We start from the raw sequence: 20,388 nt of genomic DNA, 5'->3' as shown, positions 1-20,388 counted from the left end.
GGTCTCCTTCCTCTGGTTGCCTGTGCTTGCTGTACCTATGCAGGCAGTTTCTTCGGGTCTCCTTCCTCTGGATGTCTGTGCTTGCTGTACCTCTGCAGGCAGTTTCTTCGGGTCTCCTTCCTCTGGATGTCTGTGCTTGCTCTACCTCTGCAGGCAGATCTTCGGGTCTCCTTCCTCTGGATGCCTGTGCTTGCTCTACCTCTGCAGGCAGGTCTTCTGGTCTCCTTCCTCTGGATGCCTGTGCTTGCTCTACCTCTGCAGGCAGGTCTTCGGGTCTCCTTCCTCTGGGTGCCTGTGCCTGCTCTACCGCTGCAGGCAGTTTCTTCGGGTCTCCTTCCTCTGGATGCCTGTGCTTGCTGTACCGCTGCAGGCAGTTTCTTCGGGTCTCCTTCCTCTGGATGCCTGTGCTTGCTGTACCTCTGCAGGCAGTTTCTTCGGGTCTCCTTCCTCTGGGTGCCTTTGCTTGCTGTACCACTGCAGGCAGTTTCTTCGGGTCTCCTTCCTCTGGATGCCTGTGCTTGCTGTACCTCTGCAGGCAGGTCTTCGGGTCTCCTTCCTCTGGATGCCTGTTCTTGCTGTACCTCTCCAGGCAGGTCTTCGGGTCTCCTTCCTCTGGATGCCTGTGCTTGCTGTACCGCTGCAGGCAGGTCTTCAGATCTCCTTCCTCTGGATGCCAGTGCTTGCTGTACCTCTGCCGGCAGTTTCTTCGGGTCTCCTTCCTCTGGGTGCCTGTGCTTGCTGTACCTCTGCAGGCAGTTTTTCGGGTCTCCTTCCTCTGGATGCCTGTGCTTGCTGTACCGCTGCAGGCAGTTTCTTCGGGTCTCCTTCCTCTGGATGCCTGTGCTTGCTGTACCGCTGCAGGCAGTTTCTTCGGGTCTCCTTCCTCTGGATGCCTGTGCTTGCTGTACCTCTGCAGGCAGTTTCTTCGGGTCTCCTTCCTCTGGATGCCTGTGCTTGCTGTACCGCTGCAGGCAGTTTCTTCGGGTCTCCTTCCTCTGGGTGCCTGTGCTTGCTGTACCTCTGCAGGCAGTTTCTTCGGGTCTCCTTCCTCTGGATGCCTGTGCTTGCTGTACCTCTGCAGGCAGTTTCTTCGGGTCTCCTTCCTCTGGATGCCTGTGCTTGCTGTACCGCTGCAGGCAGTTTCTTCGGGTCTCCTTCCTCTGGATGCCTGTGCTTGCTGTACCTCTGCAGGCAGTTTCTTCGGGTCTCCTTCCTCTGGATGCCTGTGCTTGCTGTACCTCTGCAGGCAGTTTCTTCGGGTCTCCTTCCTCTGGGTGCCTTTGCTTGCTGTACCGCTGCAGGCAGGTCTTCGGGTCTCCTTCCTCTGGATGCCTGTGCTTGCTGTACCTCTGCAGGCAGATCTTCGGGTCTCCTTCCTCTGGATGCCTGTGCTTGCTGTACCTCTACAGGCAGGTCTTCCGGTCTCCTTCCTCTGGATGCCTGTGCTTGCTGTACCTCTGCAGGCAGATCTTCGGGTCTCCTTCCTCTGGATGCCTGTGCTTGCTGTACCGCTGCAGGCAATTTCTTCGGGTCTCCTTCCTCTGGATGCCTGTGCTTGCTGTACCGCTGCAGGCAGTTTCTTCGGGTCTCCTTCCTCTGGTTGCCTGTGCTTGCTGTACCTATGCAGGCAGTTTCTTCGGGTCTCCTTCCTCTGGATGTCTGTGCTTGCTGTACCTCTGCAGGCAGTTTCTTCGGGTCTCCTTCCTCTGGATGTCTGTGCTTGCTGTACCTCTGCAGGCAGATCTTCGGGTCTCCTTCCTCCGGATGCCTGTGCTTGCTGTACCTCTGCAGGCAGGTCTTCTGGTCTCCTTCCTCTGGATGCCTGTGCTTGCTGTACCTCTGCAGGCAAGTCTTCGGGTCTCGTTCCTCTGGGTGCCTGTGCCTGCTCTACCGCTGCAGGCAGTTTCTTCGGGTCTCCTTCCTTGGATGCCTGTGCTTGCTGTACCGCTGCAGGCAGTTTCTTCGGGTCTCCTTCCTCTGGATGCCTGTGCTTGCTGTACCTCTGCAGGCAGGTCTTCTGGTCTCCTTCCTCTGGATGCCTGTGCTTGTTGTACCTCTGCAGACAGGTCTTCAGTTATTTGCCCCTTTTACACATGTTCTCCTTTCAACAACCTCTGTCCTGCTTTGGAAACTGATGTTGTGGTAACATGCATCACTCACTCTGAACATTGTGTTTCTGTGAGAGAGTAAATATTTCCATTAATTTCCAGGATCCTGTGGGTCATTTAGAGCAGTGACTGCAAGAATGTATCTGTGTACATTTCTGGAAGGTTCTGTCAGGAGCTTGGAGAGTGCAACCCAGTGTGGGAGAATTCATCTCGGCCAGGGGAATTTGGGTGCTCGGCTCTGTGCCAAATGTGTAATGGATTGAGCTCCTATCCCGGGTGTCCCGGGCTAGCTTGCTTGCCTTTTAAGTGTTGCCCCAGTGGGGAAAAGAATTGAATTCTAGCTCTGAAAAATGTAGAAAGTAGGAGAAACACTTTACCGCTGCAGGGACGTGAAATGTGTTTGTCAATATCAGCACTCTGCTCTTAAATTAAACAGTTTTGTTAATTGGACCACAAACTTCCAGATGTGGTATGTAAAGGAATGTATTGCTGATCTATAATGTTGAAGTGGAGTGACTTTTTCACCATGAACCAACATAGATGTTAATGTATGGCTGTGTTTAGACCTTTATATCGTTTCATGCCAAAGCATGTTTCGGTAGATTGCTTCATCGGGACCTGAAATTAGGAAGTGTTCGGCTTTCATTTCATTTACACCTTGTTTGGTGCCTTATATTGTCTGAGAGGCAGATGTGGTACGGCTTCTATGGTTTGGAGTTTCTGTAAGCCAGGATAAACCAGGGTTTCTGCTCCAGAATATGGAAGTAGGCCCGTATCTGCGGCCGTGATCGCAGTATAGTGTGGGCATCCTCCTCGTTGGGGTTTTTCGCTCCACTTGGATCCCTAAGCAGAGGATTAAGGAGGCAAAGGGGCTGGAGAGGACCTTCATAGCCGTTTCAGTGGGGTTGCTTCCCCGGAGGACCCCTTCCACAGTCTTGGGTTTCAGATCACTGCGCTTGGGCAGTCAAACGCTTGTTCTGGAATTTAATCGCCTCCAGCTGCCCTGTCACAATAAAGGAGTTATAACAGGTGCTGCTGTTAACAGACCACAACTCATTTTATTGGTCTCGGAGATTAAAGGCTGAGTTTGCCCTGCTGGGATTCGAATCTGGAACCTACAAGTTAGACTCACAAAACTTTAGTGGGTTTGGTTATCCTCCGAGCTGCGGTACCCACTAACTGCCAGAACAGGTTGGATGTCAAGCGTGGAGCTGTGCAAGCAGAACCCCACAAAGTTGCCAAGTGGAGTGCCAAGTTCATAGTACTCTGGAGAGTCTGTGCTGTTGGGAATGTTTGTTATGTTAGAAGGATTTATAGAGCGCACTACTGCTACAAGGCATCTTGGCGCTAGGCAACCACACTACGGACCACAACACTCTGATCTAGAAGAGGGAGGTTTTCAGAGACCGTCTAAATGCAAGATGATCCGCAATCTGTTTTAATACGGGCGGCAGGGCCTGCTGCTGCCACCGAGAAAGCTCGGCCACCCATCCTAGCACGACTGTAGGTGGGGAAGGCCAGCTGTGTAATGGTATGCTGTGTACTCATCAACTGTTATAGCCAGTGGAGTAACTTTTCTGAAAATGTTGGGGGAGGGGGGCACATGACATCGAAATGAAAAAAGCCCCTGCCAAATAGGTTGGGAGAAAATGGTGTGCCACAAAAGTTGGGGGGTGGGGGGACAAACACCCTTGTCCCCCCCCTCCCCCCTAAAATGACGACCATGGTTATAGCGTGGGAAGGTTCGCAGTTATTGCAAAGGGCTGCAGTGACAGGTGGAGGTCCTGGTTCTCAACATTTGTCTCACCTTGTTTTTTATAGAAGATTTTACTCTTATTTCGTGGAATGTTCTAATGGCAGTAAGACACCCCCCCCCCCCCCTCCCTCGGGGCATTTACCGGGTTTCATTGGCCCTTGTTAAAGGCCACACTGGGCCCTCTTGGTGTGAGTCCCAGAAAGGGGAGCCCCACTCCCCTGCAACCTTTCCCTGTGCTTTCTGCTCTTTCTAAGTTTCTTGTTATTTTATTTTCCCCCATGCCAACTGTTTCCGCAGGAGCTAAGCAGGCAAATATTTTTTTAAAAAAAAACCTAAACGAAGAGTGCCACGCGGAACCGCTCCCACACACCTGCTTCGGGTTCAGTAGGGTTGCAGGCGCCGCGTGGCCCCCAGTTTCAGGATGTTGTGGGCACAGCCTGCGTGCCCGCTCTCACGTGTGGTGCCATGACTCACAGAGCCCTCGTGGCGCAATCTTTTAGGACTTTGCTGACTATTTTTCTTGATTAGGCAAGCGGGGCTTGGGAAACGAGTACACTTTGACAGTACGTCCCCCCCCCACCCCCCTGAAATGGCCCTTGGCGTCGGGTTCTTTTTCGAAAGCGTTGCTTATTGTAATGTCTTCTAGAACCCTCGCGGGCCTATGTGGGGCCACTTCCGAGCTCTGGGCGAGCTTTAAACCTGTGCAGTAATGCGTGCCTGAGGTGTGTGGTAACACAAGGCAATTCATGTAGGGTGACAAGATTTCGAAAATAAAAAACCAGGACAGGCCACTGACATACAAGTAGGACTACAGCTTCAGCTATGAAACTGTAGTCCTACTTCTTTGTTGGTGGCCTGTCTCATGTCATGTTGCAGTGCCCGGGGTCCCGAGGCTATTTTAAGTTTTAAAAACCCATCCGGGAAATGGAGGATGTTGGCAAACTGGTGGAAAAATCATAATATCCGGCCAAAACCCAGGATGGCATCCACCCGTTCACCAAATCCCGGGTCAGGGTTTTTAAACGTAAAAAAGTATCGGGACCCCGGGACAGAGGGGCAAATACCCGGACAGTCCTGGCAAAATCGGAACGTCTGGTCACCCTAAATTAAAATGTTTCATAGGTTAATCCCCCATAAAAACGACTGACCAGATAATGAGGCTGAATATGGCGGAGGGGTGAGGGAATAAAATAAGGATGGGAGGAATGTGAGAGGGGGCATGGGGGGTCGCCCCTACATTTAAAAAAAAAAAACAAAAAAAGCCAAAAAAACAAAAGGGCATTTTCGAAATTAGATCAAAAACAAACTCTGCCATTTCCGCCTTATTTTAAATTCGGTATTTCAACGTAGAGCCATTTTACAGAATCCTCTTCTGTTGTCATTGGCAACATTCTGAGCCACTGCTTCCAAGCCTGCCCTGTGTGGTGTGCTCGTTTTAAAGGGCCTATGGCATCTCACAGTTGCCCGGACTCACCTGAGTGCTTCTCGGCGCTGGGCGTCCTACCAACACCACCATACCAGCCGAGTAGGTGTTCACCGTAACACCCTACTTTTGAAATCGGCAAGGCTTTCTAAAAACACACTGGCAATGGGTCCCCCATTGCTAAAGGGGGAGCGGGTTCCGTCTTTGAGGTGCCTACATAGAGACGGACCGGCTTTAGTCTGAATCTGGAAGCTTGGAGCCTGGTTGCTGCGGCGGAGTGGAGACCTGTTGTGATCCGAAATAATCTGGGGTCTCTCTCAGATAGAGGGGTTCTTCCTTTCTTTTGAAAGGCCCTGTGAGCAGTGCATGATCCCTTTTGGCTACTGGAAGCCAACGCAGAGGCGCAAAGGCCCGTGAAACGGACACTCCCTTACCAAGCCCCAAAGCCGCCTTCCTACCGTATTCTGAAGTCACGTAGTGGATGGATATGCTGTGGCAGTAGGCCATGTCGCCTAGCAGACCTAGCTCGTGATGATGGCACCCCCTACTCTTCCATTACCTTCTTTTATATTGTATTTGCCCGCTGCCTGAGGTGAGGCTCATTTTATGCACTCCAACCTCAGTCAAGTACCTCTTTGAACAAACCTAAGAGTTTTCTGAAGCCTTGTTGATGGAGCGGAAACGTTGCTTGGCCTTGGAGTTGGATCCCAGCTTGCCGAGCAGGCACCAGGGGGCTTCCACAGTCAGCATGCCGTGCACCTTTGAAATAAGAACCGGTGCACTTGGAGGCTTGTGCAATGTCCGAGCATATACGGAAAGTTGGATCATAACTGACCGCATAACTGAGGCATTGAACGCTGTCCTCTGATATGGGGCCAGCCCACATGTTGCCCATTTGAATCATCCTGGCAGGCCTACTCGGCTGTTCCTCCTGATTTCCACGGATTGGGTACCATTAAACTGGGTAATGACCACTCTTATCTTATTATAGTATTTATTGAGTGCAGACCTAGCTTTGAGAAGTAACAGAGTGCTTTACAGAGGTAACAGAGCATATATACAGCGGGGGGTGGGATACAGACTGGGCACAGAAGGGTACAGTTGTACAAGGTGGCGGAGAGGAGAGGGTTGGACGGCTTTTTGCAAGTCAGGCGGCGCGGGCGTGTCGCGTTGACCTGGGTGTTGAGGAGAGACTCCTTGAAGAAGTGGGTCTTGAGTTCTTTTTTGAATTGTAGGAGCATGGGGGCAAGTCTGGTGCAGACGTGGAGGAGGTTTTATATAGTCTTGGGGCGTAGGCAGAGAAGGCTTGTTTTCTGGTCCTTTTTGTTTTTGCAGTGGCGGATTTCCAGTCTGCACGTGTTCTGGCTTCTGGTGGTGCACTGTCTACCAGAGATGCTGAGTTTCTCTGCAAGGTAGCTGGGTAACTTGAGAGCGACTGCCTTATAGTTGATGCAGCAAGACTTTAAGCTGATTGTTGCGTGCAGTGGGAACCAGTGTTAAAATACTAAAAAACCGGCATATAGTGCTGTACAAAAACCTAATCTCATCCTCAATATCACCATCATTCACAAGGTTGCACTAAGCACTCTGTGCACTATTGTCTGGGGTGGCAATGCGTTCCTCTCATGTTTCCCAGTTCCAAGATCGAGAAAGCCATCCAGCCCCGTCTTTTCTTGGAATTCTTGAATTTGTAGTTTTAGTTTTTTTCCATTTTAAATTCAGGACAGCAAATCCCCGAATTCCAAGAAAAAAACAGGACTGGATGATGGCTTTCTCACACATGGAACTGGGAAGCTTGAGAGGCGTGCATTGCCGTTTGCAGTTCTGGATCACTTTTTCATTACTACCCAGGCAATTCGATGTCACATTCAGACCCTGCTTGTAGTCTGAATGTTAAGCTTATTTTCGTGTTGACTGGTCAGGTATTTCCAGTGGCTGCTCATTTATATCGGCCAGGAGCGCTGTTTAGAATATTAATCTAAGTATACACGTCATCCCTCATTACAGTGGCAGGCAAAATACGTTGAGTGCCAAGTTGAGAGGCTTTGCTGCCTCTCATTATTGCACGACTAGCAGAGGTGGCACAGTCAGTCAGCCACACTATGTGGAGCGTACCATCCGGTCGCCTCTCCCAGTTGTGGCAGCGTATTGAAGGTGCAAGGAGGAGATGCGTGAAATGTGTATATGTAGTGTGTTTGTATGTATGCAAGCAAGAAATAGGGGTGTCTGAGTGCTTGTGCTGGTGTCCACGTGTGAATGTGTACATGTTTGCTTTTAGGTATGTGTTCATCAAGGAGATAGTGCTGCATGAATGTGCGGGTGATTGAGTGTATGTTGTGTAAATGTGTGTGCGTGACTGTGCTGCGTTTGTGAAGGGGGAACGTGTCTCTGATATTAAGGGGCTACTGGCAGTATGGCGTTTATATCGATCACCAAGGTTAAAGTAAACAGTGGTGTTAGGTTGCTAGACTGGCCTTCTTAGGTGCTGCATTGGCATGGCATTTTCTTTACTGGTACGAAGAGTAAAGGCAGCATGAGTTTATAACATGGCTAAACTGGCTTCCATTAATGAAGCCAGTCTGGCCATATACCCATTCTGCGGTATGACCTTTTGTACTGGCAAAGCCAACAGGAGTACTTTCTTATGTGGTATTAATGGCCTATATTGGTGCAGCGTGCATGGGCATGTGTGGGCCTAGCCAGAATGAACATATTTTTTATACTGGCCTATATTTTGTGAAAAGACATCATGAAAATGCTCCTGTTCACTGTTGGTGACTTGCATCTGATGGATTTTTTCATGAGTTACCCTACAAAATCTATTGCTATCTGTGTGCTTTTGTACCCAATTTTTCATGGAAAGTGTGCAGAAAATGCACCATTTTGCCCATTATTTTAAAAATGTTCCTGCTATAGTTGCTCAGGCTCCTTCGCTACACTCAGTTGCTCCCAGATATTCAAGGCAAAATCTTACAACCTTCCAATTAAAAACTGTCCTGGCTGCCGCTGTGGATGTATCCAGTTCATTTCATTGTCATAGGGTGTTGTCGGTCTGTGGGTCCCTTCACAGCCCTTGTAGGTTAGCAATTCTCTGCTCCCTGGGCAGGGCCTCTGCCTTTGACCTTTTAGTGACTGATTATATAACCATCTGCAGTGCCGTTCTTCGGCCCATGGTAAGTGGGCTCCCTGGGATGTGTTTGCTGGTGCTGTCGTGGTTTGCTTATCTCCGGGTCTCTGCTGCCGTGAGTCCAGGGCTCAAGTCGAGAGTACACGCGGGTGGACGGCGTCCACCCGCTATTTTCAGAGGGTGGACGCCCTCCCCCCTGTGTATTTTAGACGCCTGGCCATGTGCATAATAATATAAATTACATTTCATTTTTTAAATCTGCCATCCCCAGGACTCGAACCATGGTCGCAAGGTTAACAGGCTGCAGTCTTCACCATTGCACCAAGTATGCAATGCTCAAGACAGGCAGGCAAACAGTGTTAAAAGCAGACAGGCCAGACCTGGATCTGCGTAACAAATACTTTAATTTCATTGACAAATTTCATTGGCTGGTAAACAGCCAATCACTGAGTGTGGGTGGTTCCAGTGGCTCACGAGAGCCAGAAAGGAGAAAAGTAGGCCTGTGCGTGCGTGTGGCCTTCCTTGCCTGCTGCCTGGTAAGCAAACACCCCTTTCCTTTGTTTCTTTCATACTTCACGTTTTGTTTGTAAAACGTGTGTTTTTTTTTTTTTACGGTTTTGTCCCACCTGCATCGAGGGGACTGAGAGTCACGTGGGCTACTAGGCACCAGTCTCCCAGGGAGAGGTCGGGGCCTACGAGCTTCAAGTTCAATTTAAAAGTTTCAGGCTAATAATATAATTGAGCGCTCACTGGCGACCGTAGCCTGAAGTTTTGCCCTCACTGGTGACCGTAGTCTGAAGCTTTTAAGTTGAACTTGAAGCTCCTAGACCCCGGTCTCTCCCTGGATGCAAGACCCGAGCTGCACTGAACATAACGTAAGGAGACAGAGGTGGGGGAAACATGAGGAGGAGGTAGAGAAGGATGTGGATTGGCAGGGTCAGGAGAGGTGTTCAACAGGGGGGGTGGCAGGGAGTGTTCAGACCCACTTTACACTGGCATAGCTAGTGCTCCTATACGTCCTTCAATTACCTTTTCCTGTTCCTATACTTTTATTTTAAAAAGAAACCGTTCTGGAATGGTTTCGTTTTAAAATAAGTGCAGGAAGAAGTGAAACTTGCACTGCACTGAGCATTCCCCTAAACAGCAGGATCATGTGTTTTGGGGTTTGTATTCTGCGTGTGAGGGCTTGGGGGTGTGGCAATGGGGTTTGTGACGAGCGGTGTCGGTCAGTAGGAAACACAGTTCCAGTGCTTAATTTCGTTCACTTTGACCACTGACTGACTTCCTATAATTAAAGGTGCTGCACCTCTGCGCAGTAGGATTTTCTGGCCCTGTTGAGGACTTTTTCAGAAGATATTTAACACCCACAATGGAAGAGCAGTGCTTGATTTATGGGAGTCCAGTCTCTCCTGTGGTTACCTGGCCAACCGCATTTATCTGAGGAAAGAAATCACTGTGGCAGGATGAGAGCTGTGCAGGGAAAGGGTTGCCTAAATACACCACTGCACGTGAGAGGGGAGCACTGAGCATGCAACTGCAAAACAAAGGGGTGCATGGGGGATACCACCACAGGAAAGTAGCGAGAATGGGCTTTGCCACTGCAGGCGAGAGTGGTGCACAAAAAATGACGGGGGGGGGGGCGGGCAGGGAGGGGGGCCTTATGGAATGCTACACACGAGACATGATGACATGTCACTGCAAGAATGAGTTACAGCTCTCATCCCATCACGGATTTGTTGGGGGTTGCTTGATGTTGAAATGCCTGTTCAACTTTGAATTAAATACATTGCACAAGGTGAACTTTGTGCATGGTTTCATTGTGAATATGATGCTAACTGTAAAAACCTGGTATTTTAAATAGCACTGTTTTTTTTAAAAAATACCACTGAATTGTGATTATCAATTGCAAGTGATATTTATGGCACGGTGGTTGAAAAGTGTTGTATGGAGAAATATGGATTATGTACCATGTGTAGTAAATAGCCTGCGTTACCCCAATTACCCATAAAATGGCATATCCCAACTCATAATAAGGGGGCATTTTAAAAACAGGAGCTTTTCAAAATATATTTCTTATCAAAAACCTCTGCTTGCCGGGTGTCATTTATTAGTAAACCGCAAATCATCATAGCAGCTGCACCAGCCTCTCCTAAGCAACGCAAACCCCACGTGCCCAAACCCAACGCAGCACCTCCGCTTTCACAACTTCACTCTCCCTCTTAACTCACCCCCACTGTTCCTTTCAGAACCAAATGCTAAAAGGTTGCCAAAATGGCAGCAGTCGCCCCATAAACTGCCCTGTTGAATTCATCACTGCTATGTCCATAATAAGTCCTTAGCTGGCAAAAAAAGAAGGTAGATTGAGGGGCAGGGATTCCAATGGGGCTCCAGGTATGAGTGATGGCTAGAGGAGGATAGAAGACATCGCTCCTCAGTTCAAGAGAGGTGATGGCATTGAAGGAGATAGGGTGGCGTGGGAAGGACCACTGCAGGGCAGTGAAGGAGAAGATATTTCATCAGGGGAGCGGGGTACATGGCAGATAACCCTGTAGTCGTGATTTCAGTTTAACTGATTCATTAGTAAAGCGCCTTTACATAAGGAACCACCCTGGAGAACCTGCGTCAAGGCGCAGATCTATTGGAAGCATCAAACGGATAAGAAGATACAGCATACCAAACGATGAGCACAAATTATAAGAGACTGGTTTGAATTTGTTCAGAAGTACTTCCAAAGAGCTCACTACGTGAATTTCCATAGGCAGGTGATTCCACGGTTTGGAACTTGCCACAGAAAAACATCTGGATTGGACAAGCTACCTCTATTTTCTGATCTAAGGCTTGTAGTTGACTTGTCCCATGTTAAGAGGGAATACATGTAAGATGTAGCCAACTCATGTTTGCATTTGAAAACGAAGCATATCATCTTAAAGAAAGTCTGAACAGAACTTGGGAAGGTGAAAAATAAGACAGACTGCTCAATTTTGCACCAGCTCATCAGTTAATCCTACATACAGCACGTTGTCATTTGTTTATTTGTTGTATTTATTCAATTGTTTGTTTAAAACGCGCTTAATACCCGAGTTAGCGCTGATCTGGGATTCAAAAGTCTGCTGCTCTTTGCCCATTGCCCCTGTGCTATCCTCTGTTCACAATCCCGGTAGCAGTTTATAACTCAACCTCTGAGACATACTCGGGGTTGACTGGCCCATTGGGAACTCGAGAGATTTCCCGGTAGGCCTCTGCACCCTGGGCCTTTTTTGTGTGGTTTTCTAAATTTTACCGTAGGAAAAGGGTTGGGCATGCTGAAAATATGTAATACGGGGCACTTTAAAATTATTTCCAGGGCCTCTTTTGGTTCCCAGCCCAGTTCACCCCTGGCTATGGCCTGCCATCAATTGTCACACGCCCTTCCATGGACTCCATTTTGCGGAGGAAAGCAACGTCTCCAAGCACAGGCCACTGAGGCATGGGTCGGGTGCGCAGAGGAAAGTGAATTGGAAACATTGAATTCAATCAACGCGCAAGTAAATGAAATGGGGGGGTTGATAATGAAATTGCAGTGATGTTATATATTCAATCGTTCACGCCAAGGGTGACAGAATCATGTTCAGCCTGGGGTTGCTGGTGTCTAGGGTCATCTCACAAAACTCATAGGGTTTGTAAGCAACCGTTGCTACTAAGCCCAGCGGTGTACAATAGCAAACCACTTCATGAATTTGCTGCAGGAAAAATGCAGCTGTCATGTTTACCTTCCACAGATCTTGCAAGGACTGTGCTTCAGCTTCTACATTTCCCTAAGGTACTAAATGAGTGCCAAGGCCCTGTGACATTAGAACATTGGCCCCCCTCAACCTTTAAAATGATATTGACTTCTTTTTGGAGGGTGCAGCTAATGTTTCAGACTTGTAAATAGGGTGGGCATGGTACAGAAAGCCGTGAAACAGGAACAGGGGACCAGCAGGGTACAGAAACCCGCTCCCTATATCGTAAGTTTCTAAAAGGCCACTTAATTGCAAGGCAAAAGAGCTCAACTTGAGGCTCTGCCATATAATCCAAGGATGCCCTAACCAAGAAAACTGTACAAAATTCACCCAAACTAGCCTCCTCTCCCCCTTAAACAATTCAACCTTTCCTCCATGACTTCTCACCCCCTACCACCCTCCCCAAAGTCCCCTTTAACGTCTTGCTGACCAATAGGATCTCCTGTGGGGCAGAAAAGGTTCCTGTTCAGAAACCATGAAACTATGAGGCCAATTCACAAAATGGCCTCCTGGACATACCCTGCCTACTTGCAGTTTTTTTAATGCAGCATGTGCACTGTGTGCTTTTGTTCCTCGAGATTATGGCCCGTGCATTGCTGGGACTCGTGCTCCACGCCTGTGAATCAAGAAAGAGGTGAGCAGTGTGACCGAACTAGCCCGTAGGTAAGCAGAGTCTGGGGTGTGTAAGACAAGGCCCCACTGCCTGGAGGTGAGGCTAAACATGTCGGCTGGGAAACCACGGGAGTGAGCAGAGTAAAGTTTGGGACTCGCCACCACTGTGCGGGGAGGGGTCGCAGCTTCCACCCTACCCGTACTGCCCACCTATACCATTGGGATCCTTCCACTAAAGCAGCAGGAGACTGCCCCCTGGGGGCACAGCCACCCTTGTTGATATTCTGCAGACAGACCGAGGCACTCTGCCCGCACCCTGTATACAGCGTGTGTGATTATGCCTTTGCATTCCTTCATTCGTACAGACCTTTATGTGGACTCAAAACCCTCATTTTAATTGTCTATTTAAACAGCGGGGTACAACATTAATTTATTGTCTAATCACTCCTTTCCAGGGCAAACTCCTGGAAAAGCTGGCCATCTCCTAGCTTAATCCTCACACTGAATCTGTTGGTTGTCTCCATGACCAGTTTGGCTTCAGAGCAGCCAGAAGCACGGAAACTGCTCTCCTGAACATCCGTGAAGACCTGCTCTCTAACCTTGATTCCAATCCCCCCTCTGTCCTCATCTTATTCAGTCTCTCTGCTGGTTTTGACATGGTCAACCATGCCAGCCTGCTCAATCGCCTCCGTGATAACCCGTGTATCACCGATCAGGCCCTGGCCTGGCTGACCTCGTTCATCTCGGACTGACCCTCCCAGGTCCGACTTGGGTCCTTCCTTTTCTCTATCTCACTCTCTACCTGTGGTTTTCCTCATGGGTCTAACCTCTGTGCAGGGCATTTCAACTAATATGTGGCACCTCTCGCCCACCGCATTGCCGCTCTCTGCTCCAACTTTCAGTGCTATGAGGATGACACTCAGCTTGTTTTCAGGCTCCCCTCGAGCACCTCTTCCTCTTCTCGGACTGTCTGTCTGCTATCCAGGAGTGGTGTGTTGCCAACAATCTCTGCCTGAATGCCAGTAAGATGGAGATTCTCCTCACCGGCACACCTGCACCCTCCTTTCCTGTCACTCTGTCAGGCCTCCCTTGGCCCTCTTGCTGCTCCCACCTGTAAGGCTAAGAACCTCTTCGACTCCACCTTCTCCTTTTCTCATCACAATCTCTGATGTCTTTAAGAAGTCAAACTACCAACTTCATCTCCTCAGAGGTATTCTTCCTTTCCGTCCCCCAAAGGCTCACTGTCTCTAGAGCTCTGGTTCTCTGTGGGCTGGACTACTGCAACATCCTCTTTCTAAATCTGCCTGCTTCTACTCTCCGCCTCGTGCAACTCATCCAAAACAGGACTGTGAGACTTGTCCATGGCTTCAAACCCAGGGATCGTATCTCTCCAGCACTGAAATCTGTGCACTGGCTCCCAGTGGCTGCAAGGATTAGGTTCAAGACCCTCTGCATTGTCCACAAGGCCTTCTGGGGCCTGGGTCCTCAATACCTCCAACTGTCTCCAATTGTGCTTAGCTTCTCATCTCCTCTTCAGTGTTTACTGGTCTGTTCAACTGTTCTCCTCTTCTTTTAGGTCTTCCTGCATCTCATCTTCCTCCTTTTCGCTTCATTTATCATTCTTCTAATCCAGTTCTTTGTACTCGTGCTCCTCGACACTCAATCACTTCTGCCCTCCACTCCTTGCATTGGCTTTCCTTTGAAAATCACGTATTTTCTTAATTTTCTTTGTATTGTTTTTAAGTGCCCCACATCTTCTGTAGTTTCTTGTTATTCTCCAGCTTGTTCACTTTGTTCTGAATCTTTTTCTGTTGGCTGTTTCGTTCATTTGCTCTTCTTCCCCCTCTTCCCTTGCTCTTCCTTCTATTCTTTTCAAGTCCTGTTTAAAAAACATACCTCCTTGTTGATCTTTGGTTTTCTGTTTATCTGTTCATGTAAATTGTACCATTGTTTACTCTGTACAGCGCTTGGGCGACGAAGCGCAATAGAAGTTCAATAAAAATACAAAAAATAAAATAATGAAATAGGTATTTTTTTCTCCTGGGTGAGTGTTTTTGTTTGCTGCACTGTAATAAATACCATAGTCCCAATTCCTGCATAAAGCCTTTTTTTGGTTTGGGTGAAACAAAACAGAGTCTGTGTCGACTATGATTTCTTTGGCTTGGATGCACCACAGGAAATGCAGTGTACTGGGCCAGATGTGTGTAGTAGCCTGTAACAAGGGCACATCGCAACGGATGTCACTTCTGCCGATGGCATTTCCGGTGATGTCACTTCTGGTGATGTCACTTCCCGTTGGCTATGCTAATGAGTCCCCCACTTCTTTTTTTAGGACTTGACCCCTGCATGAGTCAGCTGCTTCCGCGTGGACCCTGCAAATGATTTCCAGTCCTATCTGCTCGCCACAGCATGGCCAGGAAACTGACTCATGGGCTAGCGATGTGGCACAGCCATCTTGCTATAAAACTGCGCTTGCCCATCCTTAATGCCCACTTACGAGGGGCGCCACAAAACCTATATTTTGGAGGGGGGGCTAACTGGTGATGGGAGTTTCCACTTCAAAAAGTGGGTGGGGCAAACTTGGAGGCTCCCCCCCCCCTCCGTTCTACCCCAATGGCTGGCCAGCTTGGAGCCCAAGTATGAAATAGTAGCGGCCCAGCATTAAACACACACACCACCCTACAACACCACACACACACACACACAACACCCCATATACACACACAACACCCCATATACACACACAACACCCCATATACACACACAAAACCCCATACCCCCATACACACCCCCATACACACCCCCATACACACCCCCACACACCCCCCCATACACACACAACACCCCATACACCCCCATACTCCCCCATACACACCCCCATACACCCCCATACACCCCCATACACCCCCATACACCCCCATACACCCCCATACACCCCCATACACCCCCATACACCCCCATACACCCCCATACACCCTCATACACACCCCATACACACCCCATACACCCTCCATACACACCCCATACACACATTACATACACACCCCATACACACCCCATACACACATTACATACACACTCCTTGCACACATGCATACAGACATAATGAGCTAACATGCAACACCCGTTAACCCTGCTAGTTTCAGAAAAGGCTTCACTCGTCTCTCTGCCTAACAAAACGCAAGTGTACACATCAGCCCCTTCCCCTCAGATGCGAAAGAGCACACATGTTCGCTTGCATCCGTGGCGAGGGGGGCTGATGGGTGCATTTAATTTTTGTTTGTTAGAGCGGCGAGGGAAGCCTTTCTTGAAAGTAGCAGCTTTAAAGTGTAGCTGCGTTTGTGCAAATACATGTTTATGTGCGAGCCACAGTAACACTTGAAAGCTGCCAGTTTCAGGAAATGCTCCTCTCCCCTCTCGGACTAAAGCGATGTGCTGAGACCCCGCCCCTCAGCTCACATTGCGTGGTGGTGGGGGCTGAAGCCTGTTTAGCTCAATGGTGTTCCGCCCTGCCACCTGCCACCCGCAGTTGCCAATGCCAACCCCTCTGTGGCATGAGTGGCCAACCTGACTCCTAGGCCAAAAGGCGATGATGTGGCCACCGCAGAGCCATGACCTGAAATGATCGCTGTGTGGTCATCATACATAGTGCTTCCTGGCAGAAACCTCCAACTTCCAAGCACCAGAATATCAGGTGGTATTCAAACCCAATTAAATGGTACTTCATTTATCAACATCAGAAGAAAGAAGGGCTGAGTTGGCCCTGGCGAGGGATTGGACCCTGGGGTGCAGGTTGTCCCATGCCAGAGGCGAGCGCTTAACCCCCGATATCTGCCCGGACATTGCACCTCTGTTACTGAGGTGAATGTCGAAATTGATGTTGTATTTTGTGGTCTGCGTTGTACATACTACAAACTCGATCCTATGGTAGGTCCAGTGGCTCGGACAATTGGTGAAAGCGTTGAATGAAAAATATAGAAGGTCTGTAACTCCAAATGAATAATCTAGACGAAGGAAACATCGAATCAGAAAATATCGGCGGGGCATGGTATTTTCTTTACATTTTGAGTTTGGTAACTGGGTTGGGTAGAGTGGGTACAGGGTACATGTTTTTGGGAAAAAATATATTTTTTTGTTAAATGGGAATTACTTTTTGAGTCCAAGTGACGGTCGTTTATTTAGCGGGGGTATAAAAAGGGAGAGAAATAGTTTGTCGGCATTGTGCCATGCGTTATATATTTTTTGCTATACAGTTGGAAAAAAAAATCTGATTTGTTAGTTTGGATTTTTACAGTGTATTTTTATTCTCCTTTTCTTTGAGATGTTGTTGCTCTTTTACATTACGGTAGTTTTGTGCATTATCAAACATGATCGTAGTTGTGTAACTGCCACCCTTTTCTCAACCTTCCCCGTCTTTGTGAGACCCCGTCTGTTTTGGTGCTGCTGACCGGCCTTTTTTGACCCAGCACATCCGTGTATAGCTTCGGGGCTTGGTCTGTAAAGAGGCAGCTCTCCGTTGCCCAAGTGTTTCCATGTGTCCTTGTGGGCCCCATGTCAGTGGATTGGAGGGTGGGGGGTTGTCTGGGATGGCGGGGAGGGGGAGGGGGGATCATATTGTGTTGCTTAAAGAGGTGGGCGGTGCCAATCAGGCTGGGAGTTGAGTTGATCTTTTTTTAAAGTATTTTTTCTGTTTCCCCCCCCGACCCCCACCCAGCCCCCGTGGCAGCCGGTGGAGCTGCCGATGCGGCTTGGTCACAGAGGCTCAGCTCTTTAGACTTGCCAAGGAGTCACACCAGGGGATGAAGTCATTTTGTCTCAATCCTATGTTTTAATTGGATGGCGAAGAAGATGGGCGTGGAGCTCTGCCCTTTAGGTTCTGCAGTTGGCAGAGTAGTTCCTGGACCACATGGGCGTCTTTGCCCTACAAACTGAGCTCCATAAATTGCACCTAGATTCTCAATAGGGGCGGGGGGAGGGGCAACTTTCCAAGTTCACTCTGCCAGGGTCAATAACCTTTGGCACTCCAGATATTGTGGACTACAACCCCCATCATCCCTAGCAAGCAGGGTCATTGACGAGGGATCATGAAGTCGCAATTCAAAACCCCCAGAGAGCTGCAGGTTGCAGACCCTCATATGTACCCCGATCAGCAGTGCCGGATTACCAATTAGGCACCGGCCTACGGGCCCCACTTCTTTTAGGGGCCCTGTGACAACTGATCAAAATAATTGATCTTGAAAGAAAATTACAATCAAGCTTTTTAAAATTGTTTCCAAAAGATAGAAAAAAATGAACCAACCCAAAGAAACGAAAACTTTACATTAAATACTCCACTGAGAAAATACTGTATTCATGTAATGTGCCCATTAACAAGGTTAAGTACATAAACAAGAGACATCAGATTCACATAACAGTTAGCCTCTTAAAAGCTCATCTTCTGGCCGCCGGCAGTCTGTAAAATCTGGTGCAAACTACGTACGTGTAATGTACAGTAGTGATGGTCGCCTCCATCTAGCGGCTGACGTGCACTCTACTTAGTTCAACGTTATCCCACGAGAGCGTGCACAGTGCCGTGCACGTGAAACCTCCAGCCACTAAGCTTTCTGTGAGTTAGTGTGTTGGTGGTTCCCGTCGACTCAAGACCAAAGTAGAATATTTGCGAGTAAAGCTTCGCGACCACAGACGAGTATATATATCCGATGTCTGCATTACGAAGTAATTTGGCTTTTCTCAGTTATACGTTTGATTAACTTCACCGTCTACCACAACGGAACAAATCCATCTTGTTCAAGGACTTTTACTCATTTTTGGCTGAGACTTAAGATTGCTTTCATTTTCGTGAACAAAGCGTAAATATTGTTTGTCGCCGCTATTTATCCTGAAAGATGTCACCACAAACAATTTGGAAAGTGAATATTTAAAGTTTTGTTTGTCTATTAACATTTTTAAAAGAACATTTTTTTTCAACACAGTAATAATTTTTAATGTTTAGTTTGTGTAATAAAATTGGTTTATTAAAGTTGTTGGTTGGTAAAAACTTTACTTATTGGAAGATAATTTGCGAGGGGGCCCTTGAAATTTCGACTGCTTGGGGGCCTCCACAGGATTCAATCCGGCACTGCCGATCGGAGGCTGCTCTCCTTTTAGGGGTGAATCTTCTGCCCCGCCCACCACCCCTAGACTGCACAGCACATCCCTCTTGCAGGAAACTGCACTTCAATATCACGGCGTGCAGGTGGGCTCTTGCAGGCGTGCTTCGGCGCCAGAAACACCACATTCCCTTCCAAGACCAACAAATGTTCATAGAATTAACCGCATTTGGAAACCACCATCAGAAAAGGCTGCCATAGGCCCATCGGGACCCAGGAGGGGGGGGGCGACACGTGGTAGGCCAAGCACGTAAACCGGGTCAGACCAAGAGGCGCGAGACCTTGGCTCATTGTGGCAGGTACCTTGCCCTGGGTTATTTTGACTTCCATGCTTCTTGTTTGATCTTGTTTGATTCTTCCCTGTTCCATTGTCGACCGTGTCAGCAGAAATCGAATAGAGCGGCGGCTCCGCCCCGGCCTATCCCTGCAGTTCTCTGGTCCATTTCCAGGAAGCCTTCGCAGAGAAGGTTTTTAATACTCCAAGCTTCAGTGCGCTCCTACAATATGCCCCCGGACAATGCGGCTACTCTCAGCAGGCCACGGAGGAGGAGGGCTTCGGGCCGGCCATTTTGTTGTGATAGACAGACCCACCCAGAATACCGCAGCATGGAATGGGACATTTTGTGGCATACTGAATAGGATTTTGAAGCACAAAACTGTAGTTTTGAAGTACATTTATAGAGTGTGGAGGAGTGCTACAATGCTGGAGAGAGAGCCGTGATCCAACAGCAGTTGGAAATGTGACCAATATCCACCGGCCGACAAACATCTGGAAACATCTGTTAATATGAAGGGTCACTGTTATTATATATGGAGCAAAACCCGTCTTTTAAATCGGGAGTGAGGCTTTTTTAGTGTACATTTTGAACTAAAACACCTCCCATGGGCTCCTAATTTTCGCAGGTAATGCGAGATGCACAGATCACAATAACCACTTTGGTTAAGTGGGGAAGCCGGAATTTGAGCCTACTGTGAAAGGTAAGTACTTCACCGGGTATCTTTCTAGCTCAAGTTGGTGTAGATATATATTCATGTTTGGGTTTGAAGACCTAAAATAATAGTGCATTTTATACAGATGGCTTTTAAGAGTGCCCAAGTCACATGATACACCAATCTGTCAACATATAGATGATGATTGTAGAAACCGGTTGATCAGAAAGTGAATGGAGTTCCTTTTGTTTTGAATCCTATGTTGCACAGAGGGCACCAATTCTGTTTGCACTTTTGTGCAAAAGCCCCCTGCATGCAATTTTAATTGTTTGCACCACTTAGTGGAACAGTAAATTAGTAAAACACTGGTGAAATCACCTTTATTCTTCACTTCTCCAATATGGGCTCATATTGGAGTGACTGCATAATTCAGTGGCAGGGACAGGTATACATTCACTTTGGTATGCGCAGGGTCCCGCTGCAGAATTTCGGTCATTTGCACGGCAAAGTGCATAAGTGCAG

The 20,388-nt window shown here is 48.3% G+C and overlaps 1 protein-coding gene across 2 annotated transcripts in view; it reads left to right on the top strand.

Annotated features, from left to right (window-relative positions):
- Positions 1-20,388, top strand: part of FGD6 (FYVE, RhoGEF and PH domain containing 6) — a 316,035-nt gene that overhangs the window by 228,769 nt on the left and 66,878 nt on the right. The gene's annotated exons all lie outside the window — the stretch shown is intronic.

Source organism: Ambystoma mexicanum, chromosome 12 (genome assembly GCF_040938575.1).
Source record: "Ambystoma mexicanum isolate Mex_15411 chromosome 12, UKY_AmexF1_1, whole genome shotgun sequence".
NCBI classification, from domain to species: Eukaryota; Metazoa; Chordata; class Amphibia; order Caudata; family Ambystomatidae; genus Ambystoma; species Ambystoma mexicanum.
The sequence above is the reverse complement of the archived record's forward strand: the minus strand, read 5'-3'. Positions and strand labels throughout refer to the sequence as shown.